Consider the following 15090-nt stretch of genomic DNA (forward strand, 5'->3'; position numbering starts at 1 on the left):
TCGATGACCTAGATGCTCTAATTGTATTGCACCCTTTTTTAATATTAGCCTGTTATTTGGATCCATCCATCAACAGGCCCCTGTGTGTGTCAATTGAAACATGAATCACACAGCTGGCTGAGGTCATTCCACAGAAAATAGGTTGATTTAATGCTTGGTAGAGGTGCTGATGTTTTAATTAAAATTAAATCTGATCTTCATTAATGCATCCTTGTGTTTTTACTTTTGGAAAACATGCTCGCTTTAGACAATTCTTATTAATGATAATACCCTACAGATTTCATTTATGACTCCTTGTAGATTTTACCAAAATGTTTGGGATTTTTTCTGTATGAGAAACATAGAAACATAGAAAATAGGTGCAGGAGGAGGCCATTTGGCCCTTCGAGCCAGCACCGCCATTCATTGTGATCATGGCTGATCATTCACAATCAGTAACCTGTGCCTGCCTTCTGCCCATCTCCCTTTATTCCCCAAGCCCCTAGAGCTCTATCTAACTCTCAGAACTATAATGATATTTCTTATGTTATAGGTAATGATAAAACTTTGTAAATTGGAATCTGATGATTTGTTAAACAATAACAATCAACTTTGAGGTTTTGTACTGGCTGCCTATTTTGATGGATGGGTAAGATTTGATAACAGGACAGTAACAGATTCTGTCAACATTGTCAAGGTACACAGAATGTTGGAGGCTTATGGCAGATCTTAGTTCATGGGGTTCACCCCCAAAGGAATTATTGATACATTTTAGTAGAGTGGTCCTAAACCTAAAGGTCACCTATACATGTTCTCCAGAGATGCTGCCTGACCCACTGAGTTACTCCAGCACTCTGTTTTCGCCACAAGATTCCAGCATCTGCATTTCACAGAGTCACGGAATCCTATAGCGTAGAATCAGACCCTTTGGCCCAACTTGCCCATAACGACTAACATGTCCCATCTACACTAGTCCCACCTGCCTGCATTTGGCCCATATCCCTCTAAACCTGTCCTATCCATGTATCTGTCTAAATGTTTTTTCACTGTAACAATAGTAACTGCCTCAACTACCTCTGGCAGCTCGTTCCATACACCTTCCACCCTTTGTGTGAAAAAGTTACCCCTCAGATTTCCATTAAATCTTTTCCTCCTCACTTTAAACCTATGTCCTCTGGTTCTCAATTCCCCTACTCTGGGCAGGAATCTCTGTGCGTCTACCTGATCTATTCCTCTCATGATTTTATGCACCTCTAAAAGATCACCCCTTATTTTCCTGTGCTTCAAGGAATAGAGACCCAGCCTGGTCAACCTCCTCATGTAGCTCAGCCTTCAAGTCCTATCAACATCCTCGTAAATCTTCTCTGCACTCTTTCCAGCTTGAATACATCTTACCTATAACATGGTGCCCAAAACTTGACACAATACTCTAAATGCAGCATCACTAATGTCTTATACAACTGCAACATGAGCTCTCATCCTCTAAACTCAATGCTCTGTCTGATTAATCTGTAAATTTTTCCAAAGTTGACTGGGAATGTCATAATGTGAAAGGTTTAGACGGGGTGATATTTGTCAAATGTGTTCAAAAAAGTTTCCTCCGGCAATATGTTGAGGCGCCTACACTGGAAAGGGAACACTTTATCTAGTCTTGGGAAAGTGGATGAATTGTTGGTGGATGAGCCTCCCAGCCAATCCACATACTTGCTGCTGAAAGCTGCCACTTCTCTTCCAATCTCCGAGTTAAGTGGATTTCCTTGTGTCTCCATTTTAGTGGCCTTCATTTTTGCACATGGGCTGATAGAACCTCTAATAACAGACTACCTGAGCAATGGTGGGCATGACAGTCAATTCCAATCTCATCCATGCCCTCATATGGGCACTTTCCTTAAAGGCCATTGAATAAAAGTCTAGAGAGGAAGCCATATTAAGTTAAACAATAGACAGAAAGTGTTAGAGTAACTCAATGGGTCAGGTAGTAGCATCTCTGGAGAACATGATCAGGTGACGTTTCGGTTCGGGCCCCATCTGACCATGATATGTGCAACCATATTCAGTTGTCTCCTACCCTTTGCTGGATGCTGAAGCCAATTGTGGTGTTTGTGCTACTGACTCAAATGAAATCAAGTAGCACAGGACAGAGCGTGGATCAAATCACACACGTTATGGTCTTTATGGTTTAGTACCAGATTAGCTGGAATATTTAGCCAGTAATGCACGCAGGAAGCTCTGAAGTTGTATTCTAAATATCAGTGCAATGCAATAGAAGTGGCTGTCACATTCCAGTGCAAATTTCCCCACTCAGCAACACTTAATAAAAAGTGTGTCTCAAGGTGACAGTGTAATAAAGCAATGACAATCCCTAAATTAGACATGCTAGCTTCTGACATACATCTAATTATTTTTCCATCTTTCGTAATAACAGGAAGAGCTTGTGGAAGTCATATATCAGGATTTTTGTACATAACAAGAGAAAGCATTCCCAAGAGAGTCTTAGTTTTCTTTGCTCATTCCTCAGAGCCCCAGATTGAATGAAGGTGACATCAATTGGAATATCACTCCCAGGATTAAACTTCTAATATGAGCACAAGAGGTAAATCTTCCAGGAATGTCTGCACTCTTATTAATTACAGTTAGCTTTGGGAGCCAGAGCTGCAGGCTGTGAGATTGACAAATTGCCATTGATGGCCAATTAAAATCCTATAATGGGCCATTTGCCCACAAACTTCACTTCAACTGGAACAAAAATGCAACTTGAGCTGAGCAAATGATGTTTTTGATATCAAGAGGGTTACTGGTACTGCCTAGAGACTGTCACAGCTATGTACTACGCCTAAATAAGATTCTGGGTAACTTACCACACTAAAGCCGATTGCATTACATACATTGAAATGATTGCAAGGTTCAATGGCATGAAGTTCCAAACATCATAGGGGGCAAGAAAGGCTATTAGTTCCTTTGTACCCATTTTATATTGAATCGTATATCTTCAGGCACTCTCCATCTTCTTAACCAGTCTATTGTCCAGACAAATATCTAACAATGAATAGCACAAATGATACAGTCTTGAATATTGCAAGTCAAAGAGTCAGAAAGTCATAGTGTGGAAATAAGCCCTTCAGCCCAATGTTCCCACGCCGACCAACATGCCCCATTTACATTAGTCCTACCTGCCTGTGATCGGCCCATATCCCCCGACACCTGACCTATCCATGTACCTGTCTAAATGTTTCTTAAAAGTTGTGATAATACCTACCTTAACTAACTCCTCCGGCAGCTTATTTCATACACCCACCACCTTTTGTGTAAAAAAGTTACCATTCAGATTTCTCTTAAATCTCTTCCTCCTCACCTTCAACGTATGTGCGCTGGTTCTTGATTCCCCTCCTCTGGGCAAAAAATTAACCCGATCTATTCCTCTCATGATTTTGTAGACCTCTTTCAGATCACCTAGGAATAAAGTCCTAGCCTGCTCAACCTCTCTCTATTGTTCAGGCCTTCGAGTCCTGGTAACATCCTTGTAAATCTTCTCTGCACCCTTTCCAGCTTGACAACATCTTTCCTATAACATGGTGCATGAAACTGAACACGATATTCTAAATGTGACCACACCAATGTCTTATATAACTGCAACATGACCTCCCAACGTCTATAATCAATATTCTGACTGATGAAGGTCAATTTGCCAAAGGTACTTTTTGGACCCTATCCACCTGTGATGCCACTTTCGAGGAAGTATGCACCCGCACCCCTAGATCCCTATTCTCCACAACGCTCCCCACAGCCCTACCATTCATTGTGTAGGTCCTGCCCATGTTAGAATTCCCAAAAAGCAACACCTCACATTTCTCTGTATTATATTACATCAACCATTCCTAAACCCACCTGCCAAACTGATCAAGATCCTTCTGCAATTTTTGACAACCTTTTTCACTATCTACAACACCATCCCCTTTACTGTCACAGTGATATCTCAATTGATATAATGTCCACAGCTATCTGGGCAAATAGAGATACAATTTTCCCAGCTATCTGGGCAAGGAGAGGTCTATTTCAGTTTAGTTTAGAGATACAGCACGGAAATAGGCCCTTTGGCCTACTGAGTCCATGCCAGCCTGCAACCCCCATACCTGAAGACTATCCTACACACACTAGGGACAATTTTACATTTTTCTAAGGATGAAAAAATTGTATACACAAGCTCCGGATCTGGTGGGAACCAACGTCACCTGAATCCTTGTTGCTGGATCGCCTTCTGTTCCATGAAGGACCACCCAACCCTTTGAGAACTATGGAAACAATATACCCCGAGCTATTCTGCAATGTGAAGTTTTGTTCAGTTGTATATTTGCATCCATCTTCCAGCCTCAGGCAGCAATCCTTGAAAATAAAAATTAATCCTTTCAGAATTTTTTATTATGAGAATACTATGCATTGTATCTGGGAAATGCCAGAATATCCCTTGGAGATCATTTACAGGGATGATGCAGGGAACTGTCACAGAGGATGAATTGAGGCCTGGGGTAAATCAGTCATGATCATTATATGTGTCAGGGTAGACGTGAGCTGCCAGGTAGCCTACTCCTGCTGCCATTTTGTTATAGACACAAGGAACTATTGATACTGGAACCTTGTGTAGAATACAAAGTGCTGGAGAAACTTAGCAGTCAGGCAGCAACTCTGGAGGACATAGATTGGCGATGTTTCAGATTGAAACCTTTCTTCGGTCCATTTTCATATGGTTTTATCTGGCATGCCTGAACTTAAATGTTAGTAATAGGTGAGTGTAAACACTTCAGTCATTAGTCTGTTGGGTTTTGCTTTTGCAAACCACAGTAAAGGCTGCATGTACATTCTTCATTCCCTAAACTCCACCAGTGTGTAATTTGAGGAACTACATTGCAATCACAGGGATCATCAAAGACTCACAGAGCACTAGCCACTTTGGCCATTTTATCCATGCCAGCCACAAATGGACTTTAGATTCTTCCTATTTCCCAGTTTTGAATCATATCCTTAGATTATAGCTCGGCAAGTGTCCATTCAAATTATACTTAAGTTTGCTGAGGAGTTCTCCCTCTTGTTATGACTTTCAGACTCACACCAAATAAATGATCACCATTTTTATTCTCACTATCTTTCTACCAATTAACTTAAATCTTAGTCTGAATAATCTTATTCATTTTAAAACATGCTTCCATTTTGGGCAGTGTGTAAATTTTCAGTTAATTTTCTTGCCCTCATTACGAAGGGAAATTGAGTACTCTTGTTCACCATGACTAAACCTCTCATAACTTTATCCATCACAGTCTTTGAAAACACCCGCCTTCCTAATTGCTCCCACATGGAACACTCTCACTCTTGCAACATCGTTATGAATCTCATCCTTCCTGTGGTGTGGTGACCAGAATTGTAAACAGAATCCCAGTTGTAGTCTCAGTTGTTTTACACAATGCTGGCATGACTTCCCCACGCTTGTTAGTCTAGCTTTTATCTTCTCTTTTCTTTGCCTTGTGTGGCAAAACCAGTAATTACATCCTGCATTGAGCCATTTGTTTTTTGCTCCACTGCTGTTAACGATTGCCTCTCTTGTTTGATCTTAATTTTATCATGCAGGTAAAATGGAAGACCTGGGTATTGGGATCCCACAGCGCTTGAAAAGATAAGATGAATGAAGGAATAATGGCCAGGTAAGTCTTTTCTGAAATGTGTTAATGAAAAGTATCGGGGTCAAGCAAACGTATGAGGCCGAGTGGCTTACCAACTCCTATGTTTGGTTGTCTCAATAGTTTTGAGATCTTTTAGAAAAAAAGGAGCCAGTTTACAAAATGGAACAATGTTGTGACCAGAAGAAGGCCATTTGTGATATTCTGACACAACTTCCTGTCCCACATGCTGATGAGAGTAGGAATTGGAGAATAGGGCACATGAATGCATGGCTAAGGAGGTAGAGCAGAGGTCCAGGTTTACTTTAGTTTATTTTACAGATAATAATAATAATAATAATAATAATAATAATAATAATACATTTAATTTATATAGCGCTTTTCAGGAAACTCAAAGACGCTTTACAGAGCAAACAAGACATAAAAACAAACAAACAAAAAAAAGATTTGTCCAGATGGAGAAGCGGCGAACAAACAGCGCCAGCGTCCTCTCACGTCAGGGTCCGACAGTAAACAATAAAGAACACAAGACACACAATTACAATTTAACACAAACAACCATCACAGTGATTGCTACAGGCACACCCTCACTGTGATGGAAGGCAAAGAAAAGTCTTATCTCCTCCTCATTCTTCTCCCGTGGTCAGGCAGTCAAACTGCTGCCTTGAGGCGATCGAGGCACCCGACTTATGAAACCCCCGCCGGGCGATGGAAGGTCCAGGCCGAGTCGAGCAGGCCGATGAAGGTCCTAAGCCCCTACTGGGCGATGGAAATTGCCGCGGCCGAGCCACGCAGGGCGATGAAGGTCCTGCGAGCGGGTCGATCGAACCTCGTGATTCGGGGCGGTCGAAGCTGTACAGTAAGGAAACAGACCATTCAGCCAAATTAATCCATATGTCCATTGATCACCCATCCACACGAGTTCCATGTTATCCCACTTTCACATCAACTCCTTACACAGTTAGGCAATTTATAGAGGCCAAGGGTTAAACCAGGTCTCTGGACATTGGCAAGGTCATGTTTGGAATACTACTGTGCCTTGCGGCTGCGGCTCACCAGCAGTCTGTCTGTTTTTTTCTGTCTTTGTCTATTGTTACCGTTTAAATGTATGTATTGACCTATTTTTAACTGTGTATATGTGGGGGGTGGTGGGGGGGTGGGGGAAACCTTTTTTCGAAATCTCCTCCTCAACGGAGATGCGACCTTTTTCCATGTCGCATCTCCGTTCGCGCTACGGCCTAACACCGTGGAGTTGGCAGCCTCCAGCTGGGAGCGACCTTGAAGGCTCCGGTCGCAGGGCCTGGACTCACCATCTTACCTGGACTTTCCTGGACTTACCGCAGGCTCTGTGGACCGCAACTTCGGGAGCTCGCAGGTCCCTGGCTGGCGACCGGCTTTCGGGAGCTCCAGCCGTAGCAGCTTCGACCGCCCCGAATCGCGGGGCTCGATCGACCCGTTCGCAGGGCCTTCATCGCCCTGCGTGGCTCGGTCGCGGCACTTTCCATCGCCCGGTGGGGGCTTAGGACCTTCATCGGCCTGCTCGGCTCAGCCCTGGGACCTTCCATCGCCCGGCGGGGGTTTCAAAAGTCGAGAGCCTAGATCGCCTTGAGGCAGCGGTTTGACTGCCTGACCGCGGGAGAAGAATGAGGAGGAGATAAGACTTTTCTTTGCCTTCCATCACAGTGAGGGTGTGCCTGTAGCAATCTCTGTGATGGTTGTCTGTGTTAAACTGTAATTGTGTGTCTTGTGTTCTTTATTGTTTACTGTCAACCATTTACTGTTTATTGTTTATTGTCAACCGTTTACGCCGGACCCTGACGTGAGAGGACGCTGGCGCTGTTTGTTCGCCGCTTCTCCGTCTGGATGAATCTTTTGTTTGTTTGTTTGTTTTTATGTTTTGTTTGCTCTGTAAAGCGTCTTTGAGTTTCCAGAAAAGCGCTATATAAATTAAATGTATTATAATTATTATTATTATTTATTGTTCTGATCGGCCTGCTTTAGAGAAAATGTCATTAAACTGGAAAAGGTTCAGAAAAATGATTTACGAGGATGTTATGAAATCTGGAAGGTTTGAATTATAAGGTGAGGGAGGTAGGCTGGGTCTTTTTTCCCCTGGAGCGTAGTAAGCTGAGGGGTGATCTGGTCTATATGACAAGTAAACATTCTTGACTTTAATCATCTGAAAATTGCTTTCCCATTTATGTATCTTTTGTCATTGATTGAACCCACTTCCTTAAAGCTTTGTTGTGAGTGGAACCCGTTGTACTAAGCAAATTCCCTTCCATTGACTCAGTTTACACCTCATACTGCCTTGGCAATGCCACCAGCATAATTAAGGACCTGTCTCACCCTGGTCACTCCCTCTTCTCCCTTCTCCCATCTGGCATGTGTGAAAACGCACACCTCCAGATTCAGGGGCAGTTTCTCACCAGGTGTTGTCAGGTAACTGAACCAATCTATCACCAAAGGACATAGGTTTAAGTTGAGGGGAGGAAAATGTAATAAGAATTTGAGGGGTAACTTTTCAATGCAAAGGGTGGTAGGTGCATGGAACGAGATGCCAGAGGAGCTAGTTGAGACAGGTACTATCACAACGTTTAAGAAACATTTGGACATGTACATGGATAGGACAAGTTTAGAGGGATATGGGCCAAATGCAGGTAGATGGGACTAGTGTCAAGTCAAGTCAAGTCAATTTTATTTGTATAGCACATTTAAAAACAACCCACGTTGACCAAAGTGCTGCACATCTGATTAGGAAAAAAAAAAAAGAAACATACAGTGGCAGGCAGCCAAACACAACGGCGCGGCCATCTTGAACAAAATGTTTAACTAAAGCAGAATGGTGTCCCGCGGCCGCGCCGCACAGGGCGATGGAAGGTCCCGCGGCCGCACCGGGCGCTGTTCAATCCCGCGGCCGAGCTGCAGACGGGACATGTTGGCTTGGACGTGTAGGCAAGTTGGGCCGAAGGGCCTGTTTTCACATTGTAACACTCTATGACTCTAAAACTAGAGAGCGGTCTTCAGCTATTATCTACCTCATTGGAGACCCTCAGACTATCTTTAATCGCATTTTACTGGTCTTTATCCGGCACTAAACATAATTCCCTTCATCATCTATTCATACACTGTGGATGGCTTGGTTGTAATGTAGTATCTTAGCATGTAATAAAAGCTTTTCACTGTACCTCGATATACATGATAATTACCTAAACCGAACTAAAAATTATTTCATTTACCCATTGGCAATGCAGTGCTTCATTAATACCTGCACTGGAACCAAGGAGGCAGTATTAAGAACTATTTATGTAAATGGGACTGCAATTAGACAGAGGCAGATTGTGAAAGTATCAAAGATTTCCATCTCTCAAGTACTTCAATGATCCTAATGACTTCTTGTGACAATTCAAAAGTTTCATGATTAATCTTGACGGTGACAGTTTTTTCTTTAATTAAATTTTAGTTTTATTTAATTGCTTATTTGAATGCAAGTTCTCTCACTACCATGTGTAGGAAAGAACTGCAGATGCTGGTTTAAATTGGAGGTAGACACAAAATGCTGGAGTAACTCAGCGGGTCACCCATTTCTTCTCTCCAGAGATGCTGTCTGACCCGCTGAGTTACTCCAGCATTTTGTGTAACCTATTCCTCTCTCCAGAGACATTGCCTGACCTGCTGAATTACTCCAGCATTTTGTCTTTCACAATACAATACAATACAATATCTTTTATTGTCATTGTACAAGTACAACAAGATTTTTCAATGTCGCTTCCATATCAATGCTATCAAATATATAAATAAATCACGGTGAAAATGAAAACAACAAGGGGGGGGGGGGAGGAAACAAAAAGGGGGAACAAGGCAAAGTGCAAAAAAAGGTTCATGCAGGGGTCAGTTGTGCCAGATGACCCTGGGGGCAGAGACAGATCATGGCGGGCTCTCAGCAGGACCAATTCAGAGCAGCTATAGCTCTAGGGATAAAGCTGTTCCTTAGTCTGGTGGTGCGGGCGTAGAAGGCTTTGTAACGTCTGCCAGATGGAAATAGTTCAAACAGACAGTGGCATGGGTGTGTGGAGTCCTTGTAAATGCTGGTGGCTTTCCTGAGGCAGCGTGCGCTGTAGATGTCCTCCAGGGCTGGCAGCTGTCCCAATGATCCTCTGCGCTCTGCAGACGACCCGCTGAAGAGCTTTCCTGTCGGCTGCCGTGCAGCTGAGATACCACACATAGATGCCGTGTGTCAGCATGCTCTCTGTAGTGCAGCGGTAGAAGGTCATCAGTAGCTGTTGTGGCAGACCAACCTTTTTTAGCGTTCTCAGGAAAAACAGCCATTGCTGTGCTTTTTTGACTAGCGCAGTGGTGTTGATGGGCCAGGTGAGGTCCTCTGAAATGTGTGTGTCCAGAAACCTGAAGCAAATGCAAATTTCTGATTCAGTTGTCCAGATTTGGGGTGCTTGTACAGTAACATATGCTATCATATCACAAAATTAATGGAACACCTTTTTATCCTTCTTTCATTTCTGTTTATTTTTTCCTTTTTTTAAAATATATCTACTTTTTCATATCATTCTTCATCAGTAATTTCTTGGTTCAAACATATTCAGGCCATTTCATTATCCCATACATCAACTCTACGTTCAGACGGTGTAATAAAATCTCATTCACATTGAAAAGTCTTAAATCTTTGCTTTCTTATTAGGTCAATTCTGAACCTATTGTCACAAGCAATTTGAGCTCATCGCCATATCTGCTCTAAGTATGCCTATTAATGTGATTATAGCATATCGAGTGTCACAGTATGTGCCTCTAGCTAACCAATTTATGTCAGAATATTTCACACAAACAAGTTAAATATCCCTCTGCCTCTGGCCATCTTACTCTCTATATATTTGTAATAATTTTCCCATTTTCCTTTGCCTTAAACTCCTACACCTTTTTGGATCTTTTAATTTCCTTTCTGCGACCTCATCTTGTTTTACACTTTATTTAAACTTTATTTAAACTCTCTTCCTAAGTACTAATTTCTCACTTAAGAACAATCTGGTGAAGTCTACTGGGCCAACTGTAGGTAAAGGAACCGTTCCCAGTGATGAATAACCAAATCCTTTTCTTACTATTCCTATGTATTTTCCATGGTACTGCAAGCAATTATGTCTTCTCTCCATCCGTTTAATATCAAACTATTTAATCCACTGCCTAACACTTGAAACTTCATTCACAGAACTTTCAATTGCACTTCTTCCAATGTTATTGTTACCAGCAAAATATTATTTTATGATAAAAGATGAATGGATAGAACTTGATCCTTGAGAGTAAGCACTAACATAGTTGCACCTTCTGATTCTGAAATTCGGTTTCATTAGCTACATTGTCATTCTCTGTGAAGGTGCATGACTAGAACGGGGAGTAACATTACAGAAGAAGATTAGTCAGAGCCTACAGTAGCTTTCTTATTTTTATGCTCTAGATCTAGATTAAACCTGAGATACCTTTCAAATAAACATCTCAACTTCTCATACAATCTTTAAAGGCTCAATAATGTCCCACCCTATTACAGACATTCCCTTTTTTCTCCCTATTGCCCTCTCCCACCTCCTTTGATACCTAAACCAGCACTTCAATCACTAGTCTGTTGGCTTTTGCTTTTAAAGCCTTTATGTCCATTCTTCATTCCCTACACTCTACTTTAGTGTGTAATTTGAGGAACTATATTGAAATCCCAGGAACAATCAAAGATTCACAGATCACCGGGCACTTTGGTCATTTTATTCATGGCAGCCATAAATGGACTTTAGATTGTTCCCATTTCCCAGTTTTTTATTCATATCCTTACATTATAGCTCGGCAAGTGTTCATTCAAATTCTGCTTAACTTTGCTGAGGGCTTCTGCCTCTGGCTATGACTTTCAGACTCACACCAAATAAATTATATTTTTATAGTCTAACTACCTTTCTACCAATTAACATAAATCTTAGTCTGAATAACCTTATTCATTTCAAAACATGCATCCATTTTGGGCAGTGCACATTTACAATGCTTATTGTTGTCCTCACTACTGAAGGAAATTGAATACTCCTGTTGACCATGAATGTGCTATCTCGCTTTCCCAGTTGTGTTGAAAGATCTTTGACCTGATACGTTAGCTTTTTGTCTTTCCGCAGATCTTGCCTGACGTTCACAAGTAATAGGAGCAGAATTAGGCCATTCGGCCCTTCGAGTCCAGACCGCCTTTCAATCATGGCTGATCTCTGCCTCCGAATCCCATTTTCCTGCCTTCTTCCCATAACCTTTGACACCCTTTCTAATCAAGAATTTGTCTATCTTAAAAATATCCACAGCCCTCTGTGGCAATGAGTTCCACAGATTAACTACCCTCTGACAAAAGAAGTTCCTCCTCACCTCCTTTCTAAAAGAGCACCCTTTAATTCTGAGGCTATGACCTCAGATCCTAGGCTCTCCCACCAGTGGAAACATCCTTTCCACATCCACACTATCTATGCCTTCTGCAGATGTTGCCTGACCTTTAGGTTTTTGAGTTCCTCCAGCATGTTATGTTTTGCGTAGGATTCCAGTATCTGCAGTTCCTTGTGTGTCCCTTTCACCATTATATTTAGCTTCATAAATCCTTGACACATTTAGCATTCACACATCCACAACCCCTCTACTCAAACCGACTTCAATTCTGCTAATAACCTAAATTTTTCTCAATCATGCAATAAAAACTTCAGCAACTACATAGTTTTATTTTCAATCTTAATTTATCAGAATAACAAAAGAATCCTTTAACTTGTTATACTAACTTTCCTTCGCAGAGGTTGTTCATAATTTCACTGCTCAGTGACTTTGATAATTTACTTCTGTGAAATTCTCCATAAAAATATCTTACTGAAACAAACATGATAATGAGATTGTTCTAATATTATTTCATTTCCCCTCAATATTGCATATTTTAGAGTGCATCTGAAAAAAAAATCCACAAATGTTCTACTGAGAATTGAAGATACAAAACACAAAGTGAAGAAGGGTCTGAAGAAGGGTCTTAAACTGAAATGTTGTCTGTCCATCCCTGTCTGTCCATTCCCTCCACAGATACTGACTGACCCATTGAGTTCCTCCTGCACTTTGTGCTCAAGATTACAACATCTGCATTGTCTTGTGTCTCAATGTTACTGTTCCACAGCATAATCATAGTATGACTACTTTGAAGAAGTTCTCTTCTTGTTTCCAAAGAGAGTTCTGTGAGATCTTCTGTCACTGCCCCGTCTCCGTGTTTCCATCTGCTCTTTGAACATGTTCTAACCCAGGCTCACTACCACATCCATGTGTGTATCTTCACCACTTGCCTTGGTTGTGTTGACTGTGGAGAAGGACCAGGGTATTGCCTCCAGTACCTTCAAGGTCTGTTGCAGGAGGTGCCCCGGTCGGGCGAGGAGACAGATTACCTGGGATTACCTGGATTGGGGATGCTCCAGTACTTCCATCATGAGGACTGGACTGGAACTTTGGACTTTGGCCATTTCCTTTGTAAACAACACCGAAATACTGTGCGTTTGTGGTTTGTGCAAAAGAATTTCACTGTGCTGTGCATATATGACAATAAAGAACCATTGAACTATTGAATGATTGAACCCTGTCATCTTGTCCCACATGACTACCAGTTTGTTTTAGAGATACAGCGTGGAAACAAGCCCTTCAGCCCATCGAGTCCGTGCCGATGAACAATCACCCATACACTAGTTCTATCCTACACACTGGGGACAATTTGCAGAAGCCAATTAACCCACATACCTGCATGTCCTTAGAATGTGGGAGGAAACCGGAGCACCCGGTGATAACCCTCGCGGTCACGGCAGGAAAGTACAAACTCCGTAAAGACAGCAACGGAGTGAGGATTGAACCTGAATCTCTGGAGCTGTAAGGCAGCAAATCTACTGCTGTGCCACACTCCATCCATTGCTTTTCATAGCAGTTCTCCCTCTATGCTCTACACTATACATCCTCTGGCCCAACTTAAGCCAACTATGACATATGTTTAAAAATGGAGATGAGCTCACAGTGTTTCATTATTACCATTGTGATATTTACTGGCCCACTAGATACTCGCCATTAAGTTCAGAACACTTTCACTTACTTTTCTTCACTGTTTCTTCATTGACAATGTGTTGCTCAATCTGTTTTTTGGTCACACATCGTTCAGCTGGTAGCTCTTCTGCCTCTGATTCGGAACATTATTGGTTGAAGGCCCACTCCAGAAGCCTACGCACAAAAAAATCTCAGCTTAAACTCCAGTGTTGTACTGAAGGAGTGTACCATTGTGAGATCAAGCAGGTTTTTGGATGATGTGGTAAGAATAAGCCCCATCTGCTTGCTGAAATGAATGCAAAAGTCGCCAAGGAGGTGTTGTAGTGAGCATAAAAATTAACTCCCATTTCACCCACCCTGTGTCCTGAACAACAGGTAACAACATCTCATAACCAACATCGCTAAAAAAAAAAAATCTTATGCTTTGTTGCTGTTTATGGAATTTACTTACCATTCTTACTTCAGTTTAAACACCAAATCATGTAAAAAATAACCAGTTTTGGCTGTAAAACAATTTAGGCTTGTTCTGAAGTCTTAAAAGATCATGTAAATTCCTTATTCAATCCTTATTTTCCAATCTGGGTATTCTGGGTACAATCAATGAATGTTAATGCTTCCAACACATCTAGAGCAGCACTTTGCAACACACGTTTTTCTGGCCGGAATAGAGTTAATTGAGTCAATTTAACCTCATTATTGGCTGGAGACTACATTGTTATAGATGACTGGGATTGATTTTTCACACGCAATTAGCATACAAAACTAGCCTTCAGTCTCCAAGTTTTGTTGGAAAGGTTATTGTAGTCAGGCAAACCAATGATAGTTTCTGTTCATGAAGTCTCTTTCTAAACAGAATTTGCAATTGGTTTGCAATTGTGCCCTTTTTCAATAGGGTGAGTAGTTTAGTTTAATTTAGTTTAGAGATACAGCGTGGAAACAGACTGCCTAAACATCAGATATTCATGTAGACACTTATTACATTTTGCATTATTACATGATTTTGATTGATGAGTCTTTTGGATGCTTTCTATAAAAACAGTTTTTGTCAATTTTCTCTGCAATCTTCTTTGTTCGGATCCTGAAGGCATTAATTCCTTATGAGATATAGTTCCACCTGAGTTAATTGCCATCTGGTTTCCGCACAAAGGCATATTTTCTACAAGGACAATGCAGTTCAGTCTAAAACTGCTGTCATCTGACATCCTTGTACACTGTCTTGCAATACATTGTCAATACAATACATTGTCTTACAATAGAGGTCTGTATCAGGAGAAAAAACTCTAGCCAATTCTCCACTCTGACCTAGATCTGACATCAAGCATCACCTTGTGTGAAAGGGAAATTACTTTAGGACTGGAGATTGAAC

Source organism: Rhinoraja longicauda, chromosome 4, assembly GCF_053455715.1.
Source record: "Rhinoraja longicauda isolate Sanriku21f chromosome 4, sRhiLon1.1, whole genome shotgun sequence".
NCBI classification, from domain to species: Eukaryota; Metazoa; Chordata; class Chondrichthyes; order Rajiformes; family Arhynchobatidae; genus Rhinoraja; species Rhinoraja longicauda.